This window comes from Homarus americanus, unplaced genomic scaffold (assembly GCF_018991925.1).
Source record: "Homarus americanus isolate GMGI-L3 unplaced genomic scaffold, GMGI_Hamer_2.0 scaffold23578, whole genome shotgun sequence".
Taxonomy (NCBI): Eukaryota; Metazoa; Arthropoda; class Malacostraca; order Decapoda; family Nephropidae; genus Homarus; species Homarus americanus.
In genome coordinates this window covers 8,287,349-8,299,776 of record NW_024733231.1, presented here as the reverse complement: position 1 = coordinate 8,299,776, position 12,428 = coordinate 8,287,349, and positions in this window count along the sequence as shown.

Genomic DNA, 12,428 nt, shown 5'->3' with positions numbered 1-12,428 from the left:
GTGTATTTTGATTCACTAGCGTCAGTAGAGATGGCAGTTGGACGTCTGTTGCCATATTAGAGCCGCTTTTAGTAACTCTTTTGTTGTTTGTTTACATCTTGCGTTTCTGTGGAGATATATGCGTCATCGTGGTTCTATTTCTGAGTCTTATTTTTTATTCTATCGATGTGGTTGTAGAAGTATTTGTGTAGACATATGTGTTATGAAATATAGAGGCTATCTTCATTACTAACCTAACCTAACCTAACCTCCTTGTTTGGCAGCTACCAAACAGGGAGGTACTACCGCCTGGGAAGATATTGGAAGCATAATGTGTGGTCTAATGGTAGACCCTGCTGCTATATGGCATCACGAAAATTGTGACCAAGTCCCAGGTTGCTAATCTGACTTTCCGCTTCATTTACAACACAATTGCAGGGTCTCAATTGTTTCGCTTACTATTGACAACATAACATACATATATTGTTTCTCACTTTTGATCTTTTTTTTCTTTGTGGATTATTATTATTATTATTATTATTATTATTATTATTATTATTATTATTATTATTATTATTATTATTATTAGTTTTACATTTTCGCCCCCCAGGCCCTGATGTGGGTCAGTGACCTGTCCCCGGGTGGGCTAATCCCTGTAAAAAAAAAAATAAAAATAATAATAATTCCTCCAGCCATCACTGTACACTATACCAGTAAAATATATTGTGATCGATAAGTGATGACAAGTGACTGTGATGGATGCGAACGAAAGTCAACAAAAGAATAAGTGTATATTTTTCTCTAACATTTTGGTTTACACGTTGGAGGAAAAAGGGAAATTAATCTATTTTCTCTATTTCTCTCTCAATCATCTCTTCCTTGTATTTCCCTCCCACTCATTTACAATTCAGTGGTGTATTACTGTATTCCTGAAATATATACATTACAGTAGTGTATTACTGTATTCCTGCTAAACTTCAGTAAACTCGTAAAATCAATGAACATTTTACTGAGCTCACTGCAGTAACACAGACATAGCTGCAAATACTTCCTGAAAGTTTTTTTTTTATTATATGCAGTAAATTTTTTCTCCAAATTACAAGCCAGAGTTTACGGTAGTAGACTTCTTTCATGAGCTAGATAGTAATCTGATATACAATAGGACTAGGCGTGTGTCTGTCTGTCTGTTTGTGTGTGTGTGTATCTGTTCTGGGCAGCCGAAACGGCACAATCGTTTTTCATCAAACTTGGTGGAAAAATCGCAAAATATTCGTAGAGTGGAACAAACCTGGTCCCATGTCGATGGTTTCTTTAGGAAGGCATTAGTTAACAATTTTATTTACGATGGAAAACGATGCAAGTCTAGGGACTTGGCGCACCCTAATTAACCATGCAAGTCTATGGACTTGGCACACCCTCATTCGCTGTACGCTGTCACGAGCATTCAAACTCTCACAAGGGCACGAACGTGCCCGCAATCACTTGTTAAGTAACTATACGGCTCTGGTAGGCTTTAGATAGTTAGATGGATAGATATTGAGTCAAAACTACCATTCACTGGATCTCTTTGACACTCTATAAGATATTTAATATATATATATTTTATTCTGAGACACCCTGTACGTGCAGTTCAGGTTGAGTTTATTTTGGAACACCCTGTATATCTGTCACAACAAAACAGATCATTGAGACAAACTACTAATTAGCGTCATCGTCCATCATAACCATCACCCCGACCTGTACTCCAAGAAGCAGTACTCGTGAAGGATATATAGAGTGGGGGTGCTGGTGGTAGAGTGGTACCCCTCTTGCCTTTGCAAGCGAGATGTCACTGGTTCGATTCCCTGGCCGATGGAAGTTGTTTGGACATATTTCCTAGCCCCCATTAGTCCCTGTTCACCTAGCAGTAAAGTAGATACCTGTTGTAAGTCGAAAGTTGCGAATTCGTATTCAGGGACAAGTTGTTGGAGCTTCCAATAACTTGATGACATAAACCACTGACACTTCAGGCTTCTACGCCCTTAACTCATGAGACATAAAGGCAAGCATGAACTTAGCATGGTTCCCTGTTGGGCGCTGTAAACGCTTCTGCGCTTCACCTTACCCATGGATGTAGGGGAGTGCCCACTAAAAAAAATAAATAAAAAGATATATAGTGTCTTAGTTCTAGTACTCTGTGGGTTGTGGTACTCAAGTCATGTATAAATATTGTTGTTGTTTTATGGTTCAGGAATTTTTTTTTAAATTTTGGATCATTTTATTTTACTTTTCTTCCTTATTTATATTCGTATTTACTGTAGGGACAAAGAGAGTGTTATTTCGGTGTTTATTTCTACATACAGTGAAACCTCCATATAACGGACTTCTTTTCTCTTCATATAATCCGTTAGATGGGGAGGATTTCATATTTAACGGATCCTCCATATAACGGACTTTCCTCTCCATATAGTTCGTTTGATGGAGGTTTCACTGTATACCATACCGGATAAATTCACTAATGGTTCAAGGGGCAAACATTATCCAAGAGGTATATTTCTTCACACTTGCTGAGTCACTGATAGACTGAACATATCCAGAAAAAAATTAATTCCTGTTGAATCATTTAACACCCGCCTTCTTATGCTGTCCAGTCATTCCTCCAGGCATAAGGTCACATGGGGTACCCGAGTCTACGTTTTTTGAAGATGTGTCTCAATGGCAGAAAAAAATATCGTAATCTTGTCGTAGGTGATAATCAAAAAGCGTCTAGTTAAAATGATGAGTAGACGGATATACACAGTTGACTTCCTTAACAGTGTATGAGACCCCAGTGGATCTGCCTGTACCTTAAGAGTGTGAATATTGGCTCTTGTCTGTCTCATATCCTTAGCTAAGACACTATATGGTGAAACACGTGTAAAGATCTTAGTTGTTGAGCTACAGAAATACATTATAGCATCAATATGGGGCTACTAAGGGTTGATTAACATGATGTATTGTGGGAAACATCAATATATTACAGCCTAGAGACGTTCACCTTACGTATGAATTAATACTCCCTTGCCAGCATCAACAACCAGCTGGTAATTAGTGAGTACGTGTGTGTGGCGCTATCATCTGGGCCTCTAGTTAGGGAGGGTGGCCGGTGGAGATACTCTCATGGGGGATGTTTAGAATCCTTCATCACACCAAACAAACAACGCAATGGCATGAGTTTAGCCATGTTCTTGATGTACGTGTACAGTAGGTCTTCTGGACAGTTAGTGTACAGTAGGTCTACTCCTGGACAATACATGTACTGTAGGTCTCCTGGACAGTACGTGTACAGTAGGTCTCCTGGACAGTACGTGTACAGTAGGTCTCCAGGACAGTAAGTGTACAGTTGGTCTCCTGAGTCAGGAACAGCACTTAACTCACCTGACATGGTCAGTGATGGAAGAGAATTTATCAGTATTATCAAAAATAAATAAAACTTTATAATATCTCCTAAGACAAACCTTAAACACTATCTTCCTTAAACTTCAGAAATTAAACCGAGACTTTTCACGTGACTGTACTGCATCTTGACACAATAAGCTGTGTTTACACACACACACACACACACATATATATATATATATATATATATATATATATATATATATATATATATATATATATATATATATATATATATATATATATATATATATATATATATATATATATATATTTCTCACACACTGGAGGTGCGTCGTGTGATGTAACACTGCACCTCGGATCCGACTTGAACATTCACTTTATTGAGTACATTGTTACAAGCTGTCATTGTCCGCCTCGAGGAGCTCAGACTTGGTGATGGAAGAGGTGAATCAGCTGTTACCTCTGACACATTGTTATGGACGGTGAAGCAAATGGGACTGTTTCCATGAGTCACAACTGAGGTGATAGTCGTCACGTAGGTTCATAATGTTCTTACTTTTCAGTCCACCTCCTCCACCTGCACCTCTTGATCATCGATTATTTACCCCACCTGGTGCGGCACGTCCTCGCTGGGTAAGTCAAGCTCCGTGGTCGACATCACTATATGGTGGCGAACACTGACCACGGGGGGAGGGGATGGGGGCTGGTCCTCCACTCTACACTGTGGCCGACAGAGCTTTTCTGATGGGTCTCCCATCCAATTTCGGTCACAAAGACTTCATCATCCACATTTTACCTCACTGACGGCTGACTTATTTCCTCAATAACTGGAGTAAATTCACCGTCCACACAGTTCTTGAGTCAGCGGCGTGTTGATCTTCTCCATGTCCTTAACCACGTCGTCAGTCACTGGTAGACCACACTATGTGTGCTGTTGTGGTCAAGCATGTGTTGCCTTCTGACCAACACTACATAGTCTACTGCAGATGGGTTGTAGATCAGTTATGTATCTGGTGCATGTCCTACGGTGGCTCTCTCCTGCCACCCACACCATCGCCCGCAAACACCTGTAGATAACAGCATTTCATCTTGGACATTATATTCCAAATCAGCGCCTCCGTTGTTTTTAGGAACTTACTCAGCCTCTGCCTAATGCTATTGTACCGGTCCCGTGAGGAAGCATTGGGACCACGACTCTCACATTTCCAGAAGTGACTTTAGGAATGTACAGTATTGTGTTCACACCAAGCGCGTGTGTCCTGTCTTCAGTGTCCTCTCTGAGACAAACTATAGAACATTACACAGATAAATAAGATAGAGGGACGAGAGTTATGTGCTCCACTACACGCCAACTTTCATGCCAGCACACACGATATCACTGGTGAGGAGTCAGTTGCGTCTACCAGTATGTAGTATGGAGGGGCAGCTGTTACCTCACAGTATCACAGAGGACAAGGTTCACTCTACTTCACCACGAGGACACAACAATCTGCCACTCAACTCACCAACTTATACAACAGATCACCGCAACACTTATCATTCAAGTAATACCTTCATTATCATACACGATACTTGTTACTAGTCAGAGAAAAAACATTACTACAGGTAAAGAATATAGAGTTGATGTAAAGGCACGTAAATAGTCATGTCAGTCCTCCGTCCCATCTAGGAATCCTGAGACTTATGAACCTGTGAATCCAAGACATCATACGACGCCATCTAGGGGCCTAGAATGTGCGATGTCTCAGATTTACAAGTTAATTAGTCTCAGGTTGGAGGATTAACAGAAATTTACTATCGAAAAAAAAAGAAGTCCTGTAGCCTCTTTTACTTCTCCTCGAACCCGGAGAATCACATACGTATTCCAAAGCATTTATGGACGGAGTAATGCATTGGTGTCTATTGCTTCGGGTTCACGAACCCGAGCAGTGGAAGAGACGGCAGGAGTTTTGTTATCGACTGTCCTGTACCATAAATGTGTATTCTAACACTGCTGCTCGAGGAGAAACTCAGCCTTATGTCACCCAATACCCTAGTCAGTAGCTAATACTAACGAGGAAATTAAATATAAAGAATGAAATAAAATGAAACCCAATGAAATACAATGACACAAAATCTAATGCAATAGCAAAATACTGACGAGGATATAACATGAAAACAACAACATGCAAATTACCGAAATTCCTCGTTCATAATAAATTTAACAATAAGCCAATTTACATTGTGTTGCAATTTCTTATAAGAATTTCAGTGTGCACAAAATTACTGAGTAGGTTAATGGTCTTGATCACTGTGTGTTGTTCTGCAGCTCGTTCATAAACATTATTTCCGTGTTACTGCCAAGGTTTGGCATTAAACACAAGGGAGGAAAGTTTTTTTTTTTTTTTTAAGGGTTGGACCCTGGTGTTGTACTGTAATTGATGAAGTGTGTGTGTGTGTGTGTGTGTGTGTGTTAGATCTAACGACCAACACTCAACATTCAAAAGTAAAAGAAAATTAAATTTTCTTCTCCTAGTTCTGCGAAGTTGCTTACCTTACTTACTTACTTACACACACACACACACACACACACACACACACTAGTACTACTACCACTTTGCTGTCACTCAGAATCGAGTATAACGATTATCTAGCTATGATACAATGATATGAGTGAGTTCTTAGGTGACTAAAGAGGCCGATACGGGACCGGCAGAGTCGTTCACAGATGTTGCACATGTGGAGGAATACATCTAGTGTGGGAAGGGCGGTGGTAGCGTCTTTCCGGCGGTGGCAGCGTCTTTCCGGCGGTGGCGCTTGTCTCCCCCGGAATGCAGTCGGGCTAACTCGAAAGTATTGACACCTTGTATGGTGCTCCTCCAAGCGTTACAGTGTGGAGTAATCGTCTCGCAGGTGAAGGGGTCGATTTGGCATTTTTTCAGGTTTGCCTTAAGTTTATCCTTATACCTTTTCAGTTGCCCACCAGCATTGCGTTTGCTATTCTTTAGGACCTAACTGCTTTGGCAGTCTACTGTCGCCCATGCGGGTAACATGGCCAGCCCAACGTACTTGGGCTGGCGAACTCGGAGGATGGAACATAGACTATGTTGGTGAAACTTTTCAGGTGCCTTGAGGTGCCTCCTGTATGTGCCCCATGTCTCGCTGCCATATAGCAATGTGGGGAGGACCACTGCTCGATATACGTGCAACTTCGTAGATAATTTCAACTCCCTACAGCCGAAGACACGGGTACGGAGTCAGCCAAAGGCTTGAGATGCGCATCTGATCCAATGTTGAATCTCTTCATCGATATCTGCACTGGTGGACAGGTGGGAGCCGAGATACCTAAAGTGGGTAACACTTGAGAGGGTAGTACAGTTAAGCTGGATGGGTGGTGGAGGTGTGGCTGAACCAGGGACAGGCTGAAAGAGAATCCGAGTTTTACATACATTTACCTCAAAGCAGAAGTGTTCATATGAATCTGTGTAGGTGTTCAGGATCTCCTGAGCGACAAGGGTGAGGTTGTCTGCATACTGAAGTTCAGTGATAGAAGCTGCCGACACCTTTATTCCTGCCTGGAAACATCTTACGTTGAAAAGACCCTTCATCCAGTACTCAATGTCCACCCCGCCGGCTAAATTGGTACTGGCACGAGTAAGGAAGGCAGCCAAGAAAATGGCTAAGAGAGTTGGTGACAGTACACATCCTTGTTTTACCCCTGTTTGGATGGGGAAGAAATAAGACTGGGTGCCATTGTGTGCCGTTCATGCAATCGTGGAGTTGCCTTACAATGGCGATGAGTTTTGGTGGGCAACCAAATCGGCTTCCCTGTTGACAGAGTCGAAGTCCTTGGTTAGGTCGATGAAGGCCATGTACAGGTCATGATGCTGTTCTCTGCACCTTTCCTGTATCTGGCGGGCAGCAAAGATCATGTCAATGGTGCCATTTGATAGTCTAAGGCCACATTGACATTCTGAGAGGAAGTTTTCAGCCTACGGATAGCAGCGAGATCCCGCAGTAGTTTTCACAGTCTGACCAGTCTCCCCTGTTCTTATACATATTGACGATGGAGGCGCCCTTAATTAAGAGCTTGAGGGATTTCCTCCTCTTCTCATATACTCTCCAGGAGAGAATGGAAACTGCTGGTAAGCAGAGGTAAGCTGGTAAGCTTTATACACCTCGGCTGGGATTCCATCAGGCCCTGAGGCTTTGATATTTTTCATCTGTTTGAAGGCAGTAGCTACCCCATCCAGGGATGGAGGATAGCTAAGGGGGGTCAACTCTGGATGCTGAAGAACCTGCTGGGTAGTCAGGACATCCACATTCATGTTTCGATTGAGTGGTGAATGGTAGTGCTCTTTCGAGTGCTGAAGGTTGCCTTCATCGTATTTAATTAGAGAGTTACCATCGGGTGAGTGGAGGGGACCTGCACCATGAGATACTGGCCTATTAAATATTTCAGAAGAATTAAAAAATTTGTGCATCTTGTGCTGATCTGCAATTTTTTGGCGTTTCACATGCTATATTTTTTAAACCAGTCATTCTTTAGATTGTGAAGTTCTCGCTGAGCCGAAACTTTCTTCTGCGGAAGATTTCAGCTTTGGTCTGAAACTGAGGGTTGTTCTGCCAGTCAGTTAGAGCAGCACGCTTATCATCGACGAGTACATTGAATACAGGGTCATTTTCATCAAACTAGTCCTGGTGTATTCTTTCAATCTGGCCGAGGGTCTCTGCAGGTTTTTGTCATGACAGTGTCGAGAATATCCCATTTGGCACTGGGATTTGGGTTGTTTGTTGTTGGGTTGCTTATAAGCCTAAGTTCGAGCTGCTCTCTGAAGGCATGTGCTACCGCTGGGATCCTCCAGGCACTTAGTATTAAAACCTCTTCTGGAGGCTTGCTGTCTTCACCGTTTTGGGGCAACGTGAATTGAGAGCTTGGCTCTGACGAGCAGATGATCAGTGTTGCAGTGGTCTGAGCCACGCATGGCTCGGGTGATGAGAACATCTCGGCAATCTCTTTCCCTGACAATGATGTAGTCAACGAGATGCCGGTATTTGGATAGTCGGTGTTGCCACTAACCCTTGAATTTGTCAGCCTGCCTAAATACAGTATAGGTGATAGTGAGGTTATGTGCACCACACTTGCTGAGGAGGAGTAGGCCATTCGGATTACACTTGCCTAGTCCATTTCTCCCTATGGTTCCCTGACCAAATGTCAGCATCTCTGCCAACTCTGGCATTGAAGTTACCAGGGAGCGCAACCTTGTCTTCTCTGGGGATAGAGGTTAGCACTCTGTCGAGGTCGGTGTAAAAGGTCTCCTTAATGTCATCCTCTGCATCCAGTGTTGGGGCGTATGCACTGATGAAAAAGGCATGACGTGAGTGATTCATTGGACCTTGGAGCGACATGAGGCGCTCGTTGATCCCAACAGGCATTTCAATTAGCCTGTGTAGGATGCATTGGTGGATGGCAAAGCCAACTCCATAAATGAGGTTTCTCTCCTCAGCAGGCTTACCCTTCCAGAAGAAGGTATAGCCAGACCCCTTTTCTGTGAATCGACCCTCGTCTTGGAGCCGGGACTCACTAATGGCTGCTATGTCGATGTTATACCTAGCCAGCTCTTTTGCCACAAGGGCTGTTCTTCTTTCAGGTCGCTCATTTGTGCCAGTATCCAGAAGGTCCTGACATTCCATGCAGTGACCATAAGAGGTTGTATGGTTTCTTTTTGTTTGGATCTGTGAATGTGATTATGTTTTCGACTGCATAAGGATGACCTTACCGGGCTAGGGGCGGTTGCCCAGTCAGGTTGGTTCTTTAGGCAGGCTATGCTTATGGCACCTTTTCTAATCCCCTCCCCATGTGGGGAGAGCAGAGTGGTTTCTCGAAAGTGCTGCTCATTCGCACAGACAGAACCGTCGCCACTCGTCCGTCGCCATAGGTCTTTTCGGGGTAGAGGGGCTTGATGTTGGTTAGAGGTATAATGAGCTGGATGTTGGCTGTGCATGAGTTGATTCATGTGGTGAGGCAGGAGCGCAGGCTGCAACCACACATCTTGGCTCTCCGTTTTCCTGATCCAGTGGTGCAAGTGTTGCATCGAATGGGGAGAGGGAGAGCTGCAATGGACTGCTGATGGCCCTTTTTGTTGGGTACCCCCCACACACACACACACACTTATACATGCACACACATACACACACACACATTCACACATACACACACACACAACCACCCACACACACGCACACAAAAATGCACACACACATGCCCACACACTGAAATGCACACACACACACACACACACATACACACACATATAATAATGGTTGCCCCTCGTGTATCGAGGATGGCGGCCTAAGGGCCACCTAGGCGTGAATTTGTTTAAGGTGTAGAAGTTGTCGCCAACACAACAACCACACCCTAAGTTAACGAGTTGCATGACCCAGTGTCAAGAAATAGTCCGAGATGATCGGACAACTCGCCAAGTACACTGGCTAACTATTACCCTGGAATACGATCCGCAAATCGATTAACATCCAGGTCCCTAATTACTGCAACTGGCGTAAAGAAACTTGCCCATAGTTTCACACTGCCCGGGGATCGAACTCGGATCCGCTCGCTTGAGAGGCGAGTATAATGACCACACACACACACAAAGTAGTGGTGTCAATATTGAACTCCCTAATGCGACTTACTTTATATATATATATATATATATATATATATATATATATATATATATATATATATATATATATATATATATATATATATATATATCCTTGCAAGGAATGTAATATGTTTTACTTAGGCCAGACAGGTAAAGATCTTGTAACTAGACTTAAACAACATAAATATAGTGTTAGGACAGGCCAAGAATCCAATGCTCTGTTTGTTCATTTGAGGGATAACAAGCATTGCATTGACTGGGATAATGCCTCCTCAATATTACCTTGTAATTCAATTGATAGTTGGAACATTATAGAATCTAGTCTCATTAAACATACCGAAGCATTCAACATGAATTTGAGTAATGGCAAGTGTATGTATATTCTGTATGCTGTATTTATATTATGCTATGTATATTATGTATGTGCTCCATTTATGTATTATTTATTTAGCCTAGCTAGTAGCGTGTGGCAATGTATTTATCAATGTCCCACATGCTTAATTAATGTGCCTGGCGACGTATGGAAGCTGCTAATGTATCACTTGCCATACGTCGTCTATAGAGCAGTTGACAAGCAGACAGGTCGGAGAGCACTACTCCCTCTGTGTACATATCTCTTATCCAGTAAATTGAACTTATTACCCAGAACATGAACATGGCGCAGTGAACCGGTTTTACTGGATAATTACGAGTGACAGTGCAAAGTTTGTGGAAAGCCGGCTTATGGACCCCTTGCCCTGTGTCAACCGCCACCCCTCCTCGAAGAATTTAGCAACTTTGAGCAGTGTCAGTGACAGTGATTTTCTGTGAAGTGTTTAGTGCATTGTGTGTTTCGTGCCATTCATGTGTGACCTTGTTCTAAAGGATTCCCAAGGTACACGGCATGTTCTGGGCATTTGTAAGGAGTAGACTTCAGTACACCTCCCCTCGCGAAGCCTGGAGGGTAACTGCCGCTAGTCGTCTTCTCCACCCCCTCACAGCTCGAGAAGACTGCTCCCACCCAGACGCGCGCACACACACATACATGTACTAACACTCACTGACCGCGGCGGCTCCCTTATATATATTTTATATATATAATTACTTATCTGTGTATTTAATTAAATTTTTGTCTGAGATCTTGTTGATACGACGGGCTGACCGGTCAACACTGATTTAGACACAGTACACAGATGAAGTAGTTATGTCTCGTGCCTTACGTAGCCGTGGAACCAGCGTCCGGATGAGTCAGTCGGATGATAGCCCCGCAGAGATGGATGACCAGGCTGACCATGACGCTCCAGCTCCCACAACATCGCGCAGCCCTTCACCTCCATATTCAGCGTTGTCTCCAGAGATAATTGCTTTAATGAAGTTTATGAGAGATGAAAGGCGCGAGGATGAAGCTAACAGACGTGTGGCGGATGAACACAGAAGGCAAGCAGAGGCAGAGAGAGACCACCAACGGAGATTGGAAGACAGTGCACGGTTTGAAGCTTTGATATCTCGCCTCACTGTTAACCAAGCCCCTGGCTCTAACACTGCCTCGGTACTGACTGGTTCAGATACCTCATCAATGCTTCCTTCACGCCCCCCAGCCCCACCTAAAGCAGCTGCTCAAACACCGCCCATCTTGAAGCCTGATGTGACTTTCCAGACTTTTCGTGAATGGCGGCGACGGTGGACTGATTATTCTACAATGGTGAATCTCCAGAGTTTGTCACAGCCTAAACAACTCATCCAGCTGCATATGTGCCTGTCCTTGGAAATTCAGCGTGTCTTAGAACATACGTTGCAGGTACCTCCGACCTCTTCGTTGTCTGTAGAGGAGGTACTGGACATTCTGCAACGGCACATCAAAGGACAGCAGAATGAAGCTCTGTGCAGGAGGGAATTGTTTAGCTGCAGACAGATGGAGGGTGAGACTTTTGACGCCTTTTATGTACGTCTTAAGAGAGCCTCGGAAGAGGTAGATATATGTCTAGGCCACCACCAGCAGTGCGAGGAGACCCAGTTGAAGCAGGTGATCCTGATGGGTGTTAAAGGACGAGGAACTTGTCCAACGCCTCACCTCCCTCGACTCTTCCTCTTTTCTCAAGGATGTGTTGACGATATGTCGCTCCTATGAGGCTGCCAGGTGTGCCACCTCTGCCATCCGAGCTCCCCCTACAGCTGTACGCGCTGTGTCCCGGTACAAGGACAAGAAGTCTGCTCCTACGCCTTCGCCCACCACGTCCACGCCCGGTTCATTTTGTAACAACTGTGGTAAGCAGCACGGAACACAGGTGTGTCCAGCTGCTGAGTCTACATGCAACAGTTGTGACCGTAAGGGCCACTGGTCACTCACAGTACGGTGCCCAGCTAAACGCGTCCAGTGCAACGTGTGCGGTCGTCTGGGCCACTATGACAAGTGTTGCCCTACCAACAAACCCAAGGGACAGC